Here is a 16884-nt window from a genome sequence, read left to right as displayed (position 1 = left end):
CCTGGGGAACCTACTGTCATTACTTAAGAAATATCCACACAGGAGGATGTTCTGAGAAGTTGAGTATCGCTCCAAGGAGCATCGGATTCTTACGGATGCGGAAGGACCCCTTTAGCTCATCTGGTTTATCAACTTTCCTCCCTCAGAGCTGTCTGCAAACTGCCCTGTGCAAGAGAGTGGGTTTTCTCAGTACTCTCCTACACTATTCTTCCTCTAGATCCATGATGTCCAACAGAACTTTCTGCCATGGTGGAAATATTCCACATCTGTGTTGTCCAATCTAGTAGCCACTAACCTCACGTAGCTATTGAGTATTGGAGACGTGGCTAATGTGACCAAAGAACTGACTTTTTAATTTTAATTAATTGAAATTGAAATAGCTTTATATGGTGAGTGGCTACCATATTGACCCATTGACAAGCAGTTCTAGAGATTTTGTGCAAAAAAGACAAACGAACCCAACGGTGAATATAATCAGAGTTTGGTCTGAGTTGAATCAAACTTCTAGGATTACTTGGAAAGTTGCCTTTTACAAGAAACTAATAACACTTGAAATAAACCTACCATTTATGGGGCATCATCTAAGGAGCCAGGCAAGCTGTGAGCTAAGAGCTTTAGCAGTAGTATTTTCTTTTATTATTTTATTTAACCCTCATAACACTCTTACGAGGTCAGTATTATTATCCCCCCTCACCTTTTTTATTTGCAGATGGAAAAAACGTGGCTTAGAAAGTTTAAGCCCACCGCTTGTTCTTGGCAGAGGGAGGCCTTGAACCCGCGTCCAACCCCAGTGCCTGCGTGCAGTGTTTCACGTTCTTAAACAGCTTCTCAGAATTCACACTTCATTCTAACGAGAAATCTGAGAGACCCTACTGACTGGATAAAACCAAGCTTTTTACTGGAAAGTTCTATTTCCACATGAGACTCTTATAAGATTATAAACTGTGCCATGGAAGGTGATTCTAAGACACCGAATTTGTAAGTTTCTGAATTGTCTATCGGCTCCTGGGTGGCCCTATTTTTCCAGTACAAAAGTTGTAAAAATGATTCCTGACCTCTTGAGGTCCTAGCAAACATGGCATTTGCATTTTTATATAGTCACGCGGCAGTCTAGCTTAGTGCTAGATCACCGATTGTGGTCTCAAAGACGCACAATGCGTAACCTCAGCCGAGTTAGTCATCCTTGGAACCTCAGTTTTGTCATCAGTAAAATGCGTGTAATAATAGTTCCCACTTATGAGTCCCTTTCTGTGGATCCATCTGAGAATGCATTTGAAGTATTTGGCACAATGTCCAGTATAAAGTAAGTGCTCAATAAATGCTAAAAGCTACTCTTATTATTACTCTATATCCACTGCAGCTCATTTCTTACCTGATTTTTACTAGTAGGAAAAAGAGATCATGGTAATTAAAAAGCATATGAATCAAAGCCAATGAGATGTCTGTTGTCGAATGATTTTTTTCTCTCTCCTGAAATGCAAATGCAATCAAATGAGCCCTGAATTGCTGGTTTGTACACAATAGAAAAAACTCTGAGAAGGTGCTATTTCCCCTTGTAATTAACAAAATGGACAAAGAAGAGGGCCTCTCTCTGAGTTTTTTTGCCAGCATGACCCAAATTCTTGGCTGTTTAATACTCACCTCCGGCTCACAACTGTCCACGTGGCTGTAATACGTGAAAAGTGGTAGATTAGAAAGAACCTGAGGCAGAATCAAAACGCCTGGGTCCGGGTCCCCACTCTGCTGTCTCACAAATTACTAGAGTCCTCAGCTGATCCATCTGTGAGACGAAGAACTTAAACTCCAGGAATTCTCACACATCACCTGGTTATAGTGCTGCTTGCCCGTGTCCAGGGCACCAGTCTTGACTCAGAAACTTCTTTATCAACAGCCATTTAATTACATCTGGTGAGTTAGGTTAATACTAGTAACTATAATAGATAATCCTCCAAATCTCACTGGCTTAGCATGGCAAGAATTTCTTTCTCATGCACGTAAAGTCTGAACAGGTGCTCCTGAGCATCAAGCAGCTTTCCTCCAAGAGGCAACTCGGGGATGCAGCTCCTCCTGCCTTGTGACCCTGCAGTCGTCAATACTCAGACCATGGCTACTGGCTGAGGGGAAGGGTCTGGAGGATGTCTTCTGGGGGGCTTAGATGGGCCAGGCATGGGAGTGGCACATATCACTTCCACTCACACTCCACTGGTAGAACTTGGGCTCACCGGCACATCTAACTGCAAGGGGCACTGGGAACCGTAGTCTGGCCGGGCACCCAGGAGGAAGAGGAAATGAGTGTCTTTGTCACAGCCTCGTGTCAGTAGTAGACGATTGGTGCTGACACACCGGGTGTCTCTTATTAAGGTCAAAAGCAACGAGACTTGAAGTTTTGGGTAGTTTGGTGGCTGTAAGCATATGTGTGTCACATGTGTCTATGGGGGGATGGGGATATAACATTTCTATTAAACTTTTTGAAATATTGAAAATAGTTGGTGGATTGTTTCCTCCTTCCTATAGATCCTTAGGTTTGAGCCTCTTGCCAAATCACATGGAAGCTCCATCCCCTGTTGCTAGTATCTGGTACCAAGGACACAAAGAGCTTACTCCACCCGACGTTCTGGGTTCTAGGGACCTGGATTGGAAGTCTTGAGCTCCCCCTAGAGGCCAGCACATCCCTTGCACTTCTGATATTCTGACATTCTGGCATTCTCTTTGAGTTGGGTGCTACATAGCACCTTATCCCAGTTGATACAGGGCCGGGATACAATGGTCTCTTCGCTGCATGATCTAAAGCATTTCTCTCTGGCTTAGAGATGCTGCAGGGCATCCTTGACTCTCGTGTGCTTCTGCCAGATGTTCTTCATTGTTGTTGCTTGATGTTTTTCTCTTTGATTAAAATTCTAGGAAAACAATGGGTATTTTAAAATAAAAAACAATTCAATATACTAATTTCTCAAGATTCATATCAATTGCAAAGAAAAAGCTAGTTAACAAGACGATGATATCACATGTAAATGTGATCTCCATTTTTAGGGTAAAGAACTTTTATAAAAGATAAAGGGAAAAGAATGAAGCTTCTTTCATATTTGGGATATTTGTTTTTTTCCTATAATTTTAACAGCATTGCTAGATTTTGGAGGGCTATGTGTACCTAGGAAGCGGCATGAAATAGTGAAATGAGATCCAGGTGTGTGGTCACACCAGCGTTCTGTAAGACTTTCTGCTTGTCAGGGTCTCAGTGTTCTCACTTGTGAGATAACAACAGCACTTGGTTGCTAAATTGTGCATTGACTCTTTTGAAGATTAAATAAAGTAAATTAAAAAGCATATCACAAAAGTGCCTGGCACATGGTAGTTGTTTACTACAGGATTCTTCCTCACTCTGCTTAAATGATTGGTGCGATTGCAAAGCCATAGCAGGCTGATTCCATGCCTTCAAAGGTCCTGCAATGCGATAGAGACCCGGAGGCGGGACTCCCAGTCCTGATGGGCAGCATTCTTATTAACATAAATGCAGGACCGGTTGCCCAACTTACCTGCTTTTAAAATTAGAGGTCAGAAAGCCTTCACTGCGGGTCCTTTATATGCGGAGCCTTTCCTTGCTTGCTCTGCCAAAGTAGAAAATAAATCAAAGACACGGTACCTGACCCTCAGGAGCTTGGAAAGCACACCCAGGTGAAGAGCGCTTGAGAAAATTCCCCAGTAATTTACAAACAGCTTGAAGATCTGAGCAGGGTGTGGGGGTGATGGTCCACGTGGGTGGTGCATGGAGAGCAGAGTAAAAGGCAAGTTGGGATAAACCTCCCTGGACCAAAAGAAATTAGTGCCAGACTTGGAAGGAGATGGATGTGAGTTAATGAAGCCAAAAGAAAACAATTAAAAAATCGCTTAGGCTACCTTGCAGCAAAGCAGTGTGGCAATAAGTATCAAGAGGCTTTAAAATGTGCATACCCCACACTCTTGGAGTCCCCCTCTGGAATTCTATCACGTCGGAGGAATTCTCAAAATGGAAGAAGCGCCAGCGCTGGTGGGATTATAAAGTGGTGCAGCCACTTTGGAAAATAGCTGAGCAGTTCCTCAAAATGTTGAATGTCTTGTTACCATGTAAACCAGCAATTCCGCTTGCAGGTGTACAGCGAAGAGAATTGAGAACATATTTCCACACCAAAACTTGTGTACCAATGTTCATAGCAGCATTATTCATAATAGTCCAAAAGTGGAAACACACAACTGTTTCCATCGGTTCATGAACGGATAAATAATGTGTGGTAATATCTATACAATGGAATGTTACTTGATCATAAAAAGGAATGAGGTCCTATTACATGGACGAACCTTGAAAACATTGTGCTAAGTAGAAGAAGCCAGCCACAAAAGGCCACATATTGTATGATTCCATTCATATGAAATGCCCAGGATAGGCAAATCCGTAGGGACAGAAAGTAGATTAGCGGCTGCCAGGGGATGGAGGAGGGGTGTATGGGGAGTTCCTGCTAACGTGAAAGGGGTTTTTTTGGGTAAAAAATGATAAAAATGTTCTAAAATCTTGTAGTGACGATGGTTGCACAACTCTATGAAAATACTAAAAACCTCTGAATTGTGCATTTTAACAGGGTGAATTTTATAGTACGTGAATTGTATCTCAATAAAGTGTTCTTTAGTTAAAGATTTTTAAATTTTTATTATTTTTTCTTTTTAAGTACATAATACTTATTTATTTATTGTTATTTCTTTATCACTTCTACTTAAAAAATACAAAAGCTTTTATGCGCAAAGATGAAATAGTGACATTTTTTCTAAGAGTGACAAACTGGAAGCCATGTAGATGTCAACCACAAGTGAAGGAAGACAATGATGTGGCCACCATGTGGGCTCTTAGGCATCCACTTAAACGATCGTTTACTCAAATGACAAGAGTGCTTTCTGGCTTTAAAGCTGGATCCAGGCCCCTTCCCCTTTACAACGACCTCGTCTCTTTCTGAGCATCTCTCCACTGCCTCACGTGGACTCAGGACAGCTTCTCGGGTTTCTCGCCACGCTGCCTGAGACTGTCTCTTGAATGGGCACACCTCTGCTGTCATCACTATTCCATGCTTGGGAGAAAAGATGTCTATGTAATATTGTCCTAAAAAATAACACAGAACCTCCCTTTCATTTCCCAGGATACGGTGGTGTGTTAGTCTGCTGGGGCCACTGTCACGGAGCACCTCAGCCTGGGCGGCTTAAATGACAGAAAGGTACTGTCTCACAGTTCTGGAGGCTGCAGGTCCGAGATCAGGGTGTGTGCAGGGCTGGTTTCCTCTGGACCTCTCTCCTTGGCCTGTGGATGGCTGTCTCCTCCCTGTGTCCTCACATGGTCTTCCCTCTGTGCGTGGCTGTGTCCTCATCTCCTCTTCTCATAAGGCCAGCAGTCATGTTGGATCAGGGCCACCCTAATGGCCTCCAGTTACCTTACTCACCTCTTTAAAGGCCTTTTCTCCAAACAGTCACCTTCTGAGGTACTGGGGGTTAAGACTTCAACATACGAATTTTGAGGGGTGCACAATTCAGCCCATAACAAGTGGAGAGAAAATTCCCACTTTTTAAAGATAATTTCATAAGGGAAATGAGGAAAAAGCCCTAGACAGATGATAATTTGCCCCTCCTGCCCTGGGCCAGACCAATCCGAGTGCTTTTCGGCTCCAGCTCCTGGCTGATGTGGTTTTATCTGGGGGAAGAGGGGTGGAGAGCCTGCAGGACTCTCTGAAGCCTCTGGGACTTCCTGCAACTGGGAGCAAAGACCCAATGAACGCCCAGACCCCAAGAGAGAACGGAGGATTTCCCTTCTCTTCCCAGTGCAAGGTCTGCCACCCACGCCTTCCCGCTCTGCACTGGTATTGGCCTCGTCAAAAGACTACTGAGAAGAGATACTCTCCCCTCCCAAGACGACTGAGAAGAGATACTCTCCCCTCCCGGCAAGGGCACGGCTGCCCTCAGGACATTCCCCCAAGTGTAGGTTACTTCACGCATGGGACGAAAACAGACCAGAGAAATACCTGTTTAGCCTCATCCAGCACCCATTCAGGTACGTGTCATCAAAGGTTCCTCTATTTGGGGCTAGTCCTACCCACTGTCATATTTTATGATGAGTAAATATTAACACAAGAAAGTTTCATTGAAATAATGTGAAGGAAACAAAAGAAGCAATCACATATAAACAACAAAACTAAACTGACCTAGGGGCTGGCCTGGTGGTGCAGCAGTTAAGTTCATGCACTCCACTTCGGCGGCCTGGGGTTCACCAGTTCAGATCCGGGGTGTGGACCTACACACTGCTCATCAAGCCATGCTGTGGCCAGTGTCCTACATATAAAATAAAGGAAGATGGGCACAGATGTTAGCTCAGGGCTAATCTTCCCCCCAAAAAACAATAATAAAATAACCTATAGGGGAAAATGTCTGAATTAAAAACACCAGGAGCCAGCCCCACAGACGAGTGGTTAAGTTCACATGCTCCACTTCAGTGGTCCAGGGTTCACCAGTTGGGATTCTGGTTGCAGACCTACAAACTGCTCATCAAGCTGTGCAGTGGCAGTGTCCCACATAGAAGAACTAGAATGACTTATACCCAGCATATACAACCATGTACTGGAGCTTTGGGGAAAAAAAATAATAAAAGAGGAAAGATTGGCAGCAGATGTTAGCTCAGGGCCAATCTTCCTCGCAAAAAAATAAAAGAAAGTTGGAGTGATTATATCAAAATAAATAAAAACACCAGAGGTTGTCAGAAAATATCTTTTTCCATTTTGCAATGTTTTCCTCACCGAGCAAGTTCTGGATGGGAACCTTTTCTTACTCTCACTTTCAGCGGGGAGGGATGTGAACATGTTTGAAGGGAGTGGGAGACCTTTAGCATCTCACTTGCTGATCTTAAGGAGTTGGTCTTTTTCCTAAAGTGAAAACTGGGGTCGGTAGAGAAGAAACGTGGAGGAGGAAAATGTCGATGCGTCTCTGGAGTGTTCTGCACTGAAGGGCCAGTGCCGTGAACATGGTGGTTAATGGCTGAGGAGCGAGCAAGGCCCAGAGAGCGCCTGAGTACCAACTGCTTAGGAAACTAATTGCAAAGAGCCCTGACCTTTTGCTTTAAATCATTTCCTAGTTCCTGAAAGCGATTTCAGGCATTCGCCAATGTTCGGCCTCTTTCATGTCCAAATCCATTTGGAGAGAGCAGTTTGCAGAAACTTTTCTCTGAACATCTTTAATTTAACGATGCCCTGTCCCTGGCAGTGACCAAGGATACTCTGTTATAAGGCAATATAAATCACCCAGGAGAGTGCCTGAGCAAATGACTAGGGACTGGATTGGCGTCATCAATATAATAAAATAATTCAAGCAGATGATCCATTCAACGATCATTTATTAAATACCTACTAAGTGTGAGGCCGTGGGGATGTGCAGATGAATACGACATCCCACGCTCCGTACCACCATTCTGGGAGTTCATGACGGATGAAGCCGGAATCGTGGGGGACCACGAGTGGTTCAGGGCCTGTAAGAGCATCAGTGACGAGGCCAGAGAAATCTGGGTGGGAATCTGGCTGTTCCACACACAAGCTGTGTGACCCTTGGCTATGGGAATAAATTGTGTCTCAAACAATTCTTTATCCAACTTATAAAGTCAGACACTGAGCTCATTAATGTTCAGCCTGCCTTCTTTTCTAACATGCGAAGTTAAGACCATCCCTTTCTCTCTTTAGCAGCCTCCGAATTTTTTTAAATCGTATTTTTAACAGCTTTATTGAGATGTAACTCACATACCAGATGATGCACCCATTTAAAGAGCACAATTCAGCGGTGTTCAGTCTATTCACAGAGTCGTGCAGCCATCACCACGATCAATATGGAACCTGCCTTCTAGGGTCATTTTGAGGATTAAATGAGATAATGTAAGCAAAGCGTTCGACTCAGTGAGGGACACACTGCGGACGTTTTTCTGCCGGTGGTTATTTTTTTTGCTGCTGCGATTGGTGGCAGGGCTCGTACCACGGAAAGCGGAAAGGGGTAGGGTGATGGAGCCAACTTCAAGGGGAACGGAGCACAGGGGACCCACCGTCTGGGTATCCTTACCAGATGGGAGTGACAGACTGTCCTTCTTCACAGCGAGTAGATTATCTTCCAGCCTCAGTATCAAGCCAACTGAAATGAGCTGACAGGAGCCATTTGGGACTGATTTGGGCGGATTAAATTCAAAACTGCGTATCATTAGGCCTGGCCATCACACACCGACATGCTAACAAACAAGCAACAACACACTTCTGAGATGAACAATCGTTCAGCTAAATTTAGCCCTGCTGAGCCCCTACGGCTGGAGCCGGCGAGAGGCCAGACGTCCCTCTGGATGTTTCTCATTTGCTAAAGCACTACAGCTGGCCCGCAGAGGGTGCCCGGCCAAGCACAGCAGTCGTATTTCATACCCAACGGGCTGCCCCGTTGGGGTACTGCAGTCCTGATGGGGAAAGGATGGAGGATCTGGACCCTTCTAACTTCAGGAGGGCCACGGCATTATTTTTAGAGTGTTTGCGTCTGAATGACCGGTACAAACACAGCTCTTGGTTTGTCACGCCGCCGGGAAGGGGAACAATGCCTAATCAAGGCTGACCATTTTCTTTTGAACGGCAAACGAGCTCTCGAGGCTGTCACTTCTGTGAGCACCCACAAAGCTGAGGACTTCAAGATTTTGATTACTTTTGGGTTGGATGAAATCTTTGGCTGGGATTTCATAGATTCTCTTGGAATTTCAGATTAATGGTTCTCTCTCTCTTCCTGGCACTCAATTGCTGAACTGTGTGCTCTCCGATCAAAAAAAAATTTAACTAAGGCAAAAACGCTCCTTATTTTCAGTAAATCATGCTGTTGTTTTTACTTCGACATAGCAACCGATCATCTGCTTTAAGGGACAAGGACATTCAAAGATGACACCTGGACTCTAGTCTTCAGCAAAATAGCAATTTTAAATCATTTTGGTTTTCCATGCCATCACCCCAAAAGCCTTCTGGGAGGCTGGTTCACAAGGTGTCATTTTCTTTGTATTGTTACTGCCAACTCTCTGAGCACACAAAACTAGGGAATCTGAAATTCAAAAAGGAAACTAAAGAGTTTATGTTGACTTTTTCTTTCGTGGCAGTGGATTACAACCGTAAGTTGGGGTTCTTTAGACCAAATGAGGGTGATTTTGCCCGCAGGGGACCTTTGCCTAGAGGCATTTTGGTTGTCACAGCCAACCAAAAATGGGTGGTGGGGGGGGTTACTGGTGTCTAGTGAGTAGAGGCTGGGGATGCAGCTAAACCTGGTACAATGCACCAGACAGCAACCCCTCCCCCAGCAAGGAAGGCTCTGGACCCAAATGTCAACAGTGCTTAGGCTGAGACTGAATCGTATGTCTACTGGAGATGAGACTGATGGAGATTTGGGCCAGTGGCCATGATTGTCAGCTTGCCGTCCTTTGTCTCTGAGCCTCACCCCATGAGACTCAGTCCCACAGACAGGCAGTATGGCCCAGCATTCAGAGCCCAGGCTTCGGCTCTGAGACCCTGAACCTGTGTCGAAGGAGAGCAGGGACAAAAGGCACAGATCCTAGCCATCTCCATGCACAAATTATATCAGCACAAAAAGGCAATGAGGACTGGAAAGACAGCGGAAACTTCTGGACCAGCACAGCTCCCTGATGCTTGGGACCTCCCACGCCCTTGGGACGCCTCTGTGTGGTTAGTCAGGGGTGCCCATGCTGCTCTGTGGGCACAAACAAGGCACCATCCCCCAGGCAGATGCAGTCCCCACAGGATGCACAGGACAGAGGCAGGCCACTGTGGGATTTTGGCCCCACCCTCCACTGCTGCCAGGTGGCCCTGCTCCATTTCTCTTTCTGCCCCTCGTGGGTATGCAGGAAGGGGTGATGACAGTCTGCCCAGGATGAGACATCTGCCGGGCCCGAGGAGTAACAGGGCTTCAGCAGCTCCCCGAGATCCCTACTGCTGCTGCAAGGACCTGTTTCATCAACATCCAGACACTTGGCCACCCTGTAAGGCTGTCATTCTGTGATGTGGAGGTCCACATCATTTGGGCCTATTGTCTACATCTGAGATCTCGAAACTCCTTCTGGGCCAAACTGTGCCATCTCTTTTTATCCACACCTATACCAGAGGTTATGGAATCTCCTTTTATTGGAGCCAGCTTTGCAGGATTCAGGAATACTCCGTTTCTGGATGGGGGAGGGGGTGGGGTACCACGGGTTCACACTTCCTGAGTTCGCCTGCCCACTCTACAATGACCAAGGAGGTGAAGGGGTGATGTACAGCAAGCTTTTTCATTGTTGAAACTTCTCTGGGCCTTCACTGTTTCATCTAGAAAGTGGGGATGACATTGATACCCCCTCATGAGGTGGGTGCGTAAGTTAAGTGAAATCATAGATGTCAGATGCTTAGCCCAAGTCCTGGCTAAGTGAAGGAGGATACAAAGGACATTGCACTGGGTCCCACCACACCTTTCTCGTCTTGTTCACTGCCCCAGCAACCTCAGGCCGAGTGGCCTTGTTGTCCCCCTCATTTGGCAGGTCCAGAAAGCGGTGCCCAGACAGGTCACATGTCTAGAAAGTGAAGGAACAGGGCTAGAACCAAGGTCTCTGGTTCCTTCCACACTCGGGCCTCTACTACACAGCTCTGCTGCCCCTTCAAAGGTGTGAACACCATAGGACCCAGCAATTCCCTTCTGGTATATGTCCAAAAGAATTGAAATCAGGATCTCAAAGAGACATCTGCACCCCACGTTCACTGCAGCATCATTCACAAGGGCCGAGATACAGGAGCAACCCAAGTGCCCATGGATGGATGAGTGGGTAAGGAAAATGTGATGTATACACACACAATGGAATATTATTCAGCCCTAAAAAAGAAGAAAATCCTGCTGTTTGAGACTCCATGAATGAACCTGGACATTATGCTAAGTGAAGTAAGCCAATCCTAGAAGGACAATCCTGCATGATTTCACTCATATGAAGTATCTAAAATAGTCAAACCTGTAGAAGCAGAGAATACAACAGTGGCTGCCAGGGGCTGGGGAGAGGGGCAAATGGGGAGTTTTGTCCAACGGGTATAACGTTTCAGTTATGCAACGTGAGTTCTAGAGGTCTGCTGAACAACATGGCGCCCAGAGTTAACAACATGGTATTGCGCACGTCAAAATTTAAGAGGGTAGATCTCATGTTAAGTGTTCTTACCATGAAAAACAAAACAAAACGAAAAAACCAAAGGGACACAGGAAACGCTGGGAGGCTTTGGTTCTGTCTCTGACCTTGACTGTGGTGATGACATCACGGGTGTTTGCATATGTCCAAACTCATCAAATTGTACACATTAAATCTGTGCAGTTCTGTGTACATCAGTTATACCTCAATAAAGCTGTTTTTAAAGAAAGCACTTAGGTGGCCTCCCCATCCGCTGGCTTCAAGGGCCCTGGAAGCCCCGGCCGCCCTTACCCTCCTCCACCATCTTCAGCTGGTCCTGAAAAGCCCATGTTGTACCTTTGGATGATGGCACTGAAGGCAGCTCTTAAATGCACATCCTATTTGGAAGACAGCAGGTTTAGAAGAGTAACAATCCAAGTTGCTAATAAAGGGAGTTAGCACTCATTCCTTCACCAACTAATTCTGCATATCTCCCGTGAGCCGGCCAGTGTGCCGCCCCCTTCCCGTGCTTCAGCTCCTCGAGCACCGAATCCTTCCCATGCCTGGGGAAGGGGTATTGCTATTCTTCTCATTTTACAGATGAGGAAAGAGAGGCTCAGAGAGGGACATGATCACAACCACAAATGGCTAGAGGGAGGAAAGGATTGAAGTAGACTTGGGGAGAAACTTTGAATTCCTGGCAAGAGTCAGAAAATAGAAGAGCTTGCTTTCCACCATACCTATCTTTTAAAAGTCATCCAACGTTTTGAAAGCGTGGTATGATGCTTGCTTTTGTTAGTCATCTCTTCCTATCCTCCCTGCCTCCCAGGGATGCCAGACCTCCTTACGTGGAGATAACGTTTGGGGTTCTTACATAAAGCAGCTGCAAGGAAGTCACGGAACCGTGTGCACAAATCATCTGCCTAATTTGACTCGGCCCTATTTTCTGACCTGTTGCTGCATGAAGTATCATCTTAATGATGCTTTCCAGAAAGTGCTGCCTGAGGCCACGTTTTCCTTTGGCCAAAAAACTCAGATTCTCCCTGAAGATATGTCATACTCCTACATTTAAAATTTATTTTAAATAGTACAGAAGGAAATGAATCCAAAGATTGTAAACAGTCCAACCAAGAGGAGAATTAAACAGATACATAGATAATACCTCAGTTTGTAGCTGCCAGTTGTGAAAAATGGTTAACAAACGGAAAAAAAGTGAAAACCCCTGTAGGAAGCAGGAGGGTGAACTCAGAGACGTTATCTGAAGTGTTCTTGTGGGGAGTCCCAGCCAATGGAAAAAGAACTTCCATGAGAATTACCTTCAGCATGTGTGGTCACCATTTCTCAAGGGGGGAAAGAAAAGAAACCCTGAAAAAAATTATATATTTATTCAAATAAATATTTCCTGAGGGCCCACTCCCTGCAGGCTGGGACTATCGCAGTGAACAAAATAGCCTAAACTAAGTTCCTTCTCTCGTGGGGCTTGTATTTGGGTGGGGGGACGAGGGAAAGGAAGACTAGAAATTAAAGTATACTATTTCTGGGGTGATTAGAGCTAAGAAGGAAAACAAAATATCAACCCATAAGTCTGTGTCTAAATGCAGACCAGGTACAGCTGAGGCACAAGGCTGTCTTGAACTTTGACCTGTGGCTGGTTCACATTTTCCCAGCCTCCACTGTCTCTGATTCCCAGAGCCGGCCTCCTTTGGCATCTCAGCATCACACAGACTTTCCGTACCAGAGCTGCCCAGTGTAGAACACAGGCCCTTTCTCTTGATCTCCCAAAACAAACACACAAACCAACCTCACAAACAAAGGAACAAAACAAAACCCAGGACCACTGCATACAAGGCATCTGCGTCTATTTTGTGATGAGTTGAAAGTGACAATGGAAATTAGATGACAACGGCGTCTGGTTAACAACCCAAATTGGACATCAGATGGTCAAAAGTCCTTCAGTCAACACACCCGTGGGCCTCACTCAAATCACCCCCGCCCCCCGCCACTATAAGCACATCCTGCGTTTCTGTTTTCTGTTTGGTTCTCTTTTGTTTGAAGTCATTTCTCCTCTTGGGCTCTCCCAGAAACTCGGCGCCTTTCACCCATCTTTGAGCGCAGACTCGCCTCTCTCCTCTCAGCACCTGCACACGCTTGAAGCATCATTAAGGCGCTCTGCTCACCTACGGGGTTCTGGGCGGGCCCTGCCCTTCCCCACGGGGACAAAGTAAATTTCCCTGCATTTATCTTTCCCCCAGGCTCTGGGAGGAGGAGGAGGAGAGAACGGAGAGATTTATTGTAACATCCACCAAAAATGATGCTCCCTCATTTAGACCATAAGAGCAGCTACACTGGGTTTGGGTTTAATGGACTCCTTCACACGAGGAGCCATCGGGCTGAAGCCGGGAGAGGAATCTGTGTGTAGCGAACACTCCTGCACTGTGCACTCAGAAATTTGTGAAGAGGGTAGATCCCACGGAAAGCGTCCTTCCCACAATAAAAACAAGCAAACAAACAAACAAATGAAAGAATTTGCCGGCTCTGTGAAGCAGTTTGTAAAGGATTGTCCGGGCTGTTGCTAGGGGCAACCTTGTTTACCTTCGTGTCAGTTTCAGATGGAGAAGGGGAAGGCGTGTCTAATGTCACTCTGGAGAGAACGGGAGAAACGTGTAATTATGCAGGTTTCAAACTAGCTGGGGTGTGGAGCCCCACGGGCTCATCTTGCAGTGGGCGGACGTAGGTCACCCGTGGTCACAAACCACATAGCTCCACGGGGCCCAGGAAAACCAGGACCCAGGACGCCGTCCGTGATAGATGTGTAGACCCGAGCCTCCCGATTCTGCAGTCAGTCCACGTTCATTGTTCAAATAATAGAAACAACAAATGGAGAAAAACAATCATTAAAAATTACCTGCAGTGTGGCCGCTGTAGGAAACAAGACGACCCCTTGGGGCACATCCTTCTTTCAGCTGCTGGAACCCTTCTGGGTGCTCCGGCCTCCAGACCCTGTGCTTTCCGCTCCATCAGCCTGCAACAGTTTTCCTCCGGGTCTTTGAGTGCCCGGCTCCTTCTCATCTAGTTCTTTCTTAAGGGTCACTTTGCCAGAGGAGTCACCTGCCCACCTCGCCCCACAGAGCCCCCAACCCATTCCTCTGTTTCCTTACTTCGGTATATGTGTCACTCTCGGAAGTTGGCGTCTTCGTTTGTCCATTTATTCAGTAATTTATTCATGCCCTATTTACTGAAGGCTTACTGTGTGCCAAGCACTATTCTAGGTTCTGGAAATACAACAGGGAACAAAAAAGACCAAAAATCCTGCCCTGAAGCTGATAGTCTAATGAGAGGTGACAGACATAAACAACATGAATACAGGTCTGTGGGATTAGAGAGGGCGGGAAGTGTGGGGATGTGAAAGCTGGGAAGGAGGTGGGGAGTGCTGGGGGGGCGGGTCGCTGATTTAAGCAAGGGGTCAGGGAGGGTCTCATTGAGAAGGTGGTTTTGGGAGGAAGAGCATTCTAGGCAGAGAGAAGAACACGTGCAAAGGCCCTGAGGCAGGAGTATGTGTGAGGAGATTGATAGAAAATGGAGAAGCCAGACTGGCTGGAGCAGGGTGAACAAGTGGGGATGTCAGATAAACAGGGGAAGCAGAGGGTGAGTGCAGATCACGTGAGGCCAAAATAAAATCTGACTTTTATTCTGAGGGAGGTGGGGGCAGTTGGAGCATTTTGAACAGAGGAGTGACACAATCTGGCTTGTGTTGTAAAAGGTCCATTCTGGCTGTTGTGTTGAGAATGGGCTTCAGGAAGACAAGGGCAAGAGGGTGGACGCAGGGATCATGTTGGTAGTGTGTGCACACACATACACGAACACACAAGCACACACATGTGTACACACACTTTTCTGCAACAGAGTGGTTTCGTGTTCATGTATTCTGTTCTATTACTGTGCTCTTAATACGTCATCTGCTTCTTTCCATATCAATAAATATGGAGCTATGTCATGATTTTGATGTGTTCATATTATTCTCTTGCATGGATGTACCATAATTTATCTAGCCAGTCTTGAATTAAACACTTGAGCAGTTCCACATTTTTCATCATGATAAACAATCATACAGTGAACGTTCTTGAACTTCCATCCCTCAGTATTTCTTTGAGATGGAGTCCTAGAAATAGAAATGTTGGGTAGAAGTCTATAAATAGTTGAAGGCTTTTGATCCATGTTGCCAAATCGCCTGGAAGAAAAAGCGTACCAAGCTCGTTCCCACCAGCTGTGCGCCTGCCTCTCACCTCCCCCCGTTCCGATTTTAGATAGTATTTCAATTTTAATGCTTTGCTAATCTGATGGGTTAAAACATAGTATTTTTCTGTTCTTATTATTTGCCATTTCATGGCTTTGCTCATGTATTATTTGAACTATTGGCCTTTTCTTATTAATCTTTAAGAGCTCTTAATATATGAAAGATATATTGTCATAAATGTTACACATTTTTAAGGATTTTTCCATATAATCTTTTTTATTTTTTCGTTTTAGAAATTATCAAATATAATATACACATAAAATATGAAACTTATGAAAGGTATAAAGAATAAAAGAAAACAACCCCCTGTGCCCACATCCCCAGCTTAAGGAAGGGGACATCTCCAATACGCCAATTGCATTCTCCTTTCTCCCCCAGCCAAACTAGTCACTCTCCTGAATTTGACGGCAATGGGTCCCTGGCTGTTTTTTTTTTTAAATAGTTTTAGCTAACATGTACGTCTTCCAAAACAACGTGGTTTTAGTTTTGCAAGGTTTTGAGCTTTGTGTGCATCAAATCATACAGCACGTATGCATTCACGATCTGCTGCTTTCAAACAATGTTACATGTGTGAGTTTCCTCCACGTGGAAGCCGAGCTGTGGTTCACCTGTTTTCCTTGTGGTGGAGGGATCGGCTCTCATTTTCGTGCCCTTGACTTACACGTGCTCCTGCTGCTGTGCATGCCGGCTCCTTCTGCTGCTGCTATGGGCATTGTTGTTCACCCCTTCCAGTGCGACTGTAACAAAGTTTCTCTAGAAGTGGCATTTCTGAGTCCTGAGGAATTCATATCTTAAAATTTACTAGCTCTTGCCAAGTTATTTTCCAAAGTGTGTTTTACCAACTTGTATTTTGCTAAGCAATATTACCAGATTTCTGATTTGTCCACATCCTTGCCAAGACGTGTTATTGTCAGACTTTTTTTTTTTTTAAAGACTGGCACCCGAGCTAACAACTGTTGCCAATCTTCTTCTTTTTTTCCTTTCTGCTTTTTTCTCCCCAAAGCCCCCCCGGTACATAGTTGTGTACTTTTAGTTGTGGGTCCTTCCAGTTGTGGCATGTGGGATGCTGCCTCAGCAGGGCCTGATGAGCCGTGCCGTATCTGGGCCCAGGATTCGAACCCGCTAAACCCTGAGCGGCCGCAGCTGAGCGCGCGACCTTAACCCCTTGGCCATGGGGCTGGTCCCAGGACTTTTTAACTTTTAATTTTTTCTTAAAATAGGGCACATGAAATGGAAGTAGACAAGGAACACTTTTGATTAAAAAAACAGGTGTTAGAAGAGAGAGCTAGATAAAAGGTTATGGATTTTTAAATATTTATTTATTTGTTTGTTTTAGCGTTCCTAGAATAGTAAGAAGGTGAGCTAATTCTCCGCTTTGATTAAGCCGGAAATGATC

General features: G+C 45.4%; 1 protein-coding gene and 1 long non-coding RNA gene across 6 annotated transcripts in view; one reads left to right on the top strand and one right to left on the bottom strand.

The window, feature by feature from the left end:
- The window catches only part of LOC139080740 (uncharacterized), a 37615-nt gene extending 23218 nt beyond the window's left edge, over positions 1–14397 (bottom strand). The window contains exons 1-4 of one of the 2 annotated variants that reach the window (XR_011535480.1): positions 14100–14397; positions 6213–6339; positions 3534–3605; positions 1642–2897 (exon numbers count right to left, since the gene is read on the bottom strand). This is a non-coding gene — a long non-coding RNA (uncharacterized lncRNA). The remainder of the gene's footprint in view (positions 1–1641; positions 2898–3533; positions 3606–6212; positions 6340–14099) is intronic. The other variant, XR_011535481.1, reaches the window with a different exon arrangement.
- The window catches only part of KAZN (kazrin, periplakin interacting protein), a 1021468-nt gene that overhangs the window by 283297 nt on the left and 721287 nt on the right, over positions 1–16884 (top strand). The gene's annotated exons all lie outside the window — the stretch shown is intronic.

Source organism: Equus przewalskii, chromosome 2 (assembly GCF_037783145.1).
Source record: "Equus przewalskii isolate Varuska chromosome 2, EquPr2, whole genome shotgun sequence".
NCBI classification, from domain to species: domain Eukaryota; kingdom Metazoa; phylum Chordata; class Mammalia; order Perissodactyla; family Equidae; genus Equus; species Equus przewalskii.
The sequence above is the reverse complement of the archived record's forward strand: the minus strand, read 5'-3'. Positions and strand labels throughout refer to the sequence as shown.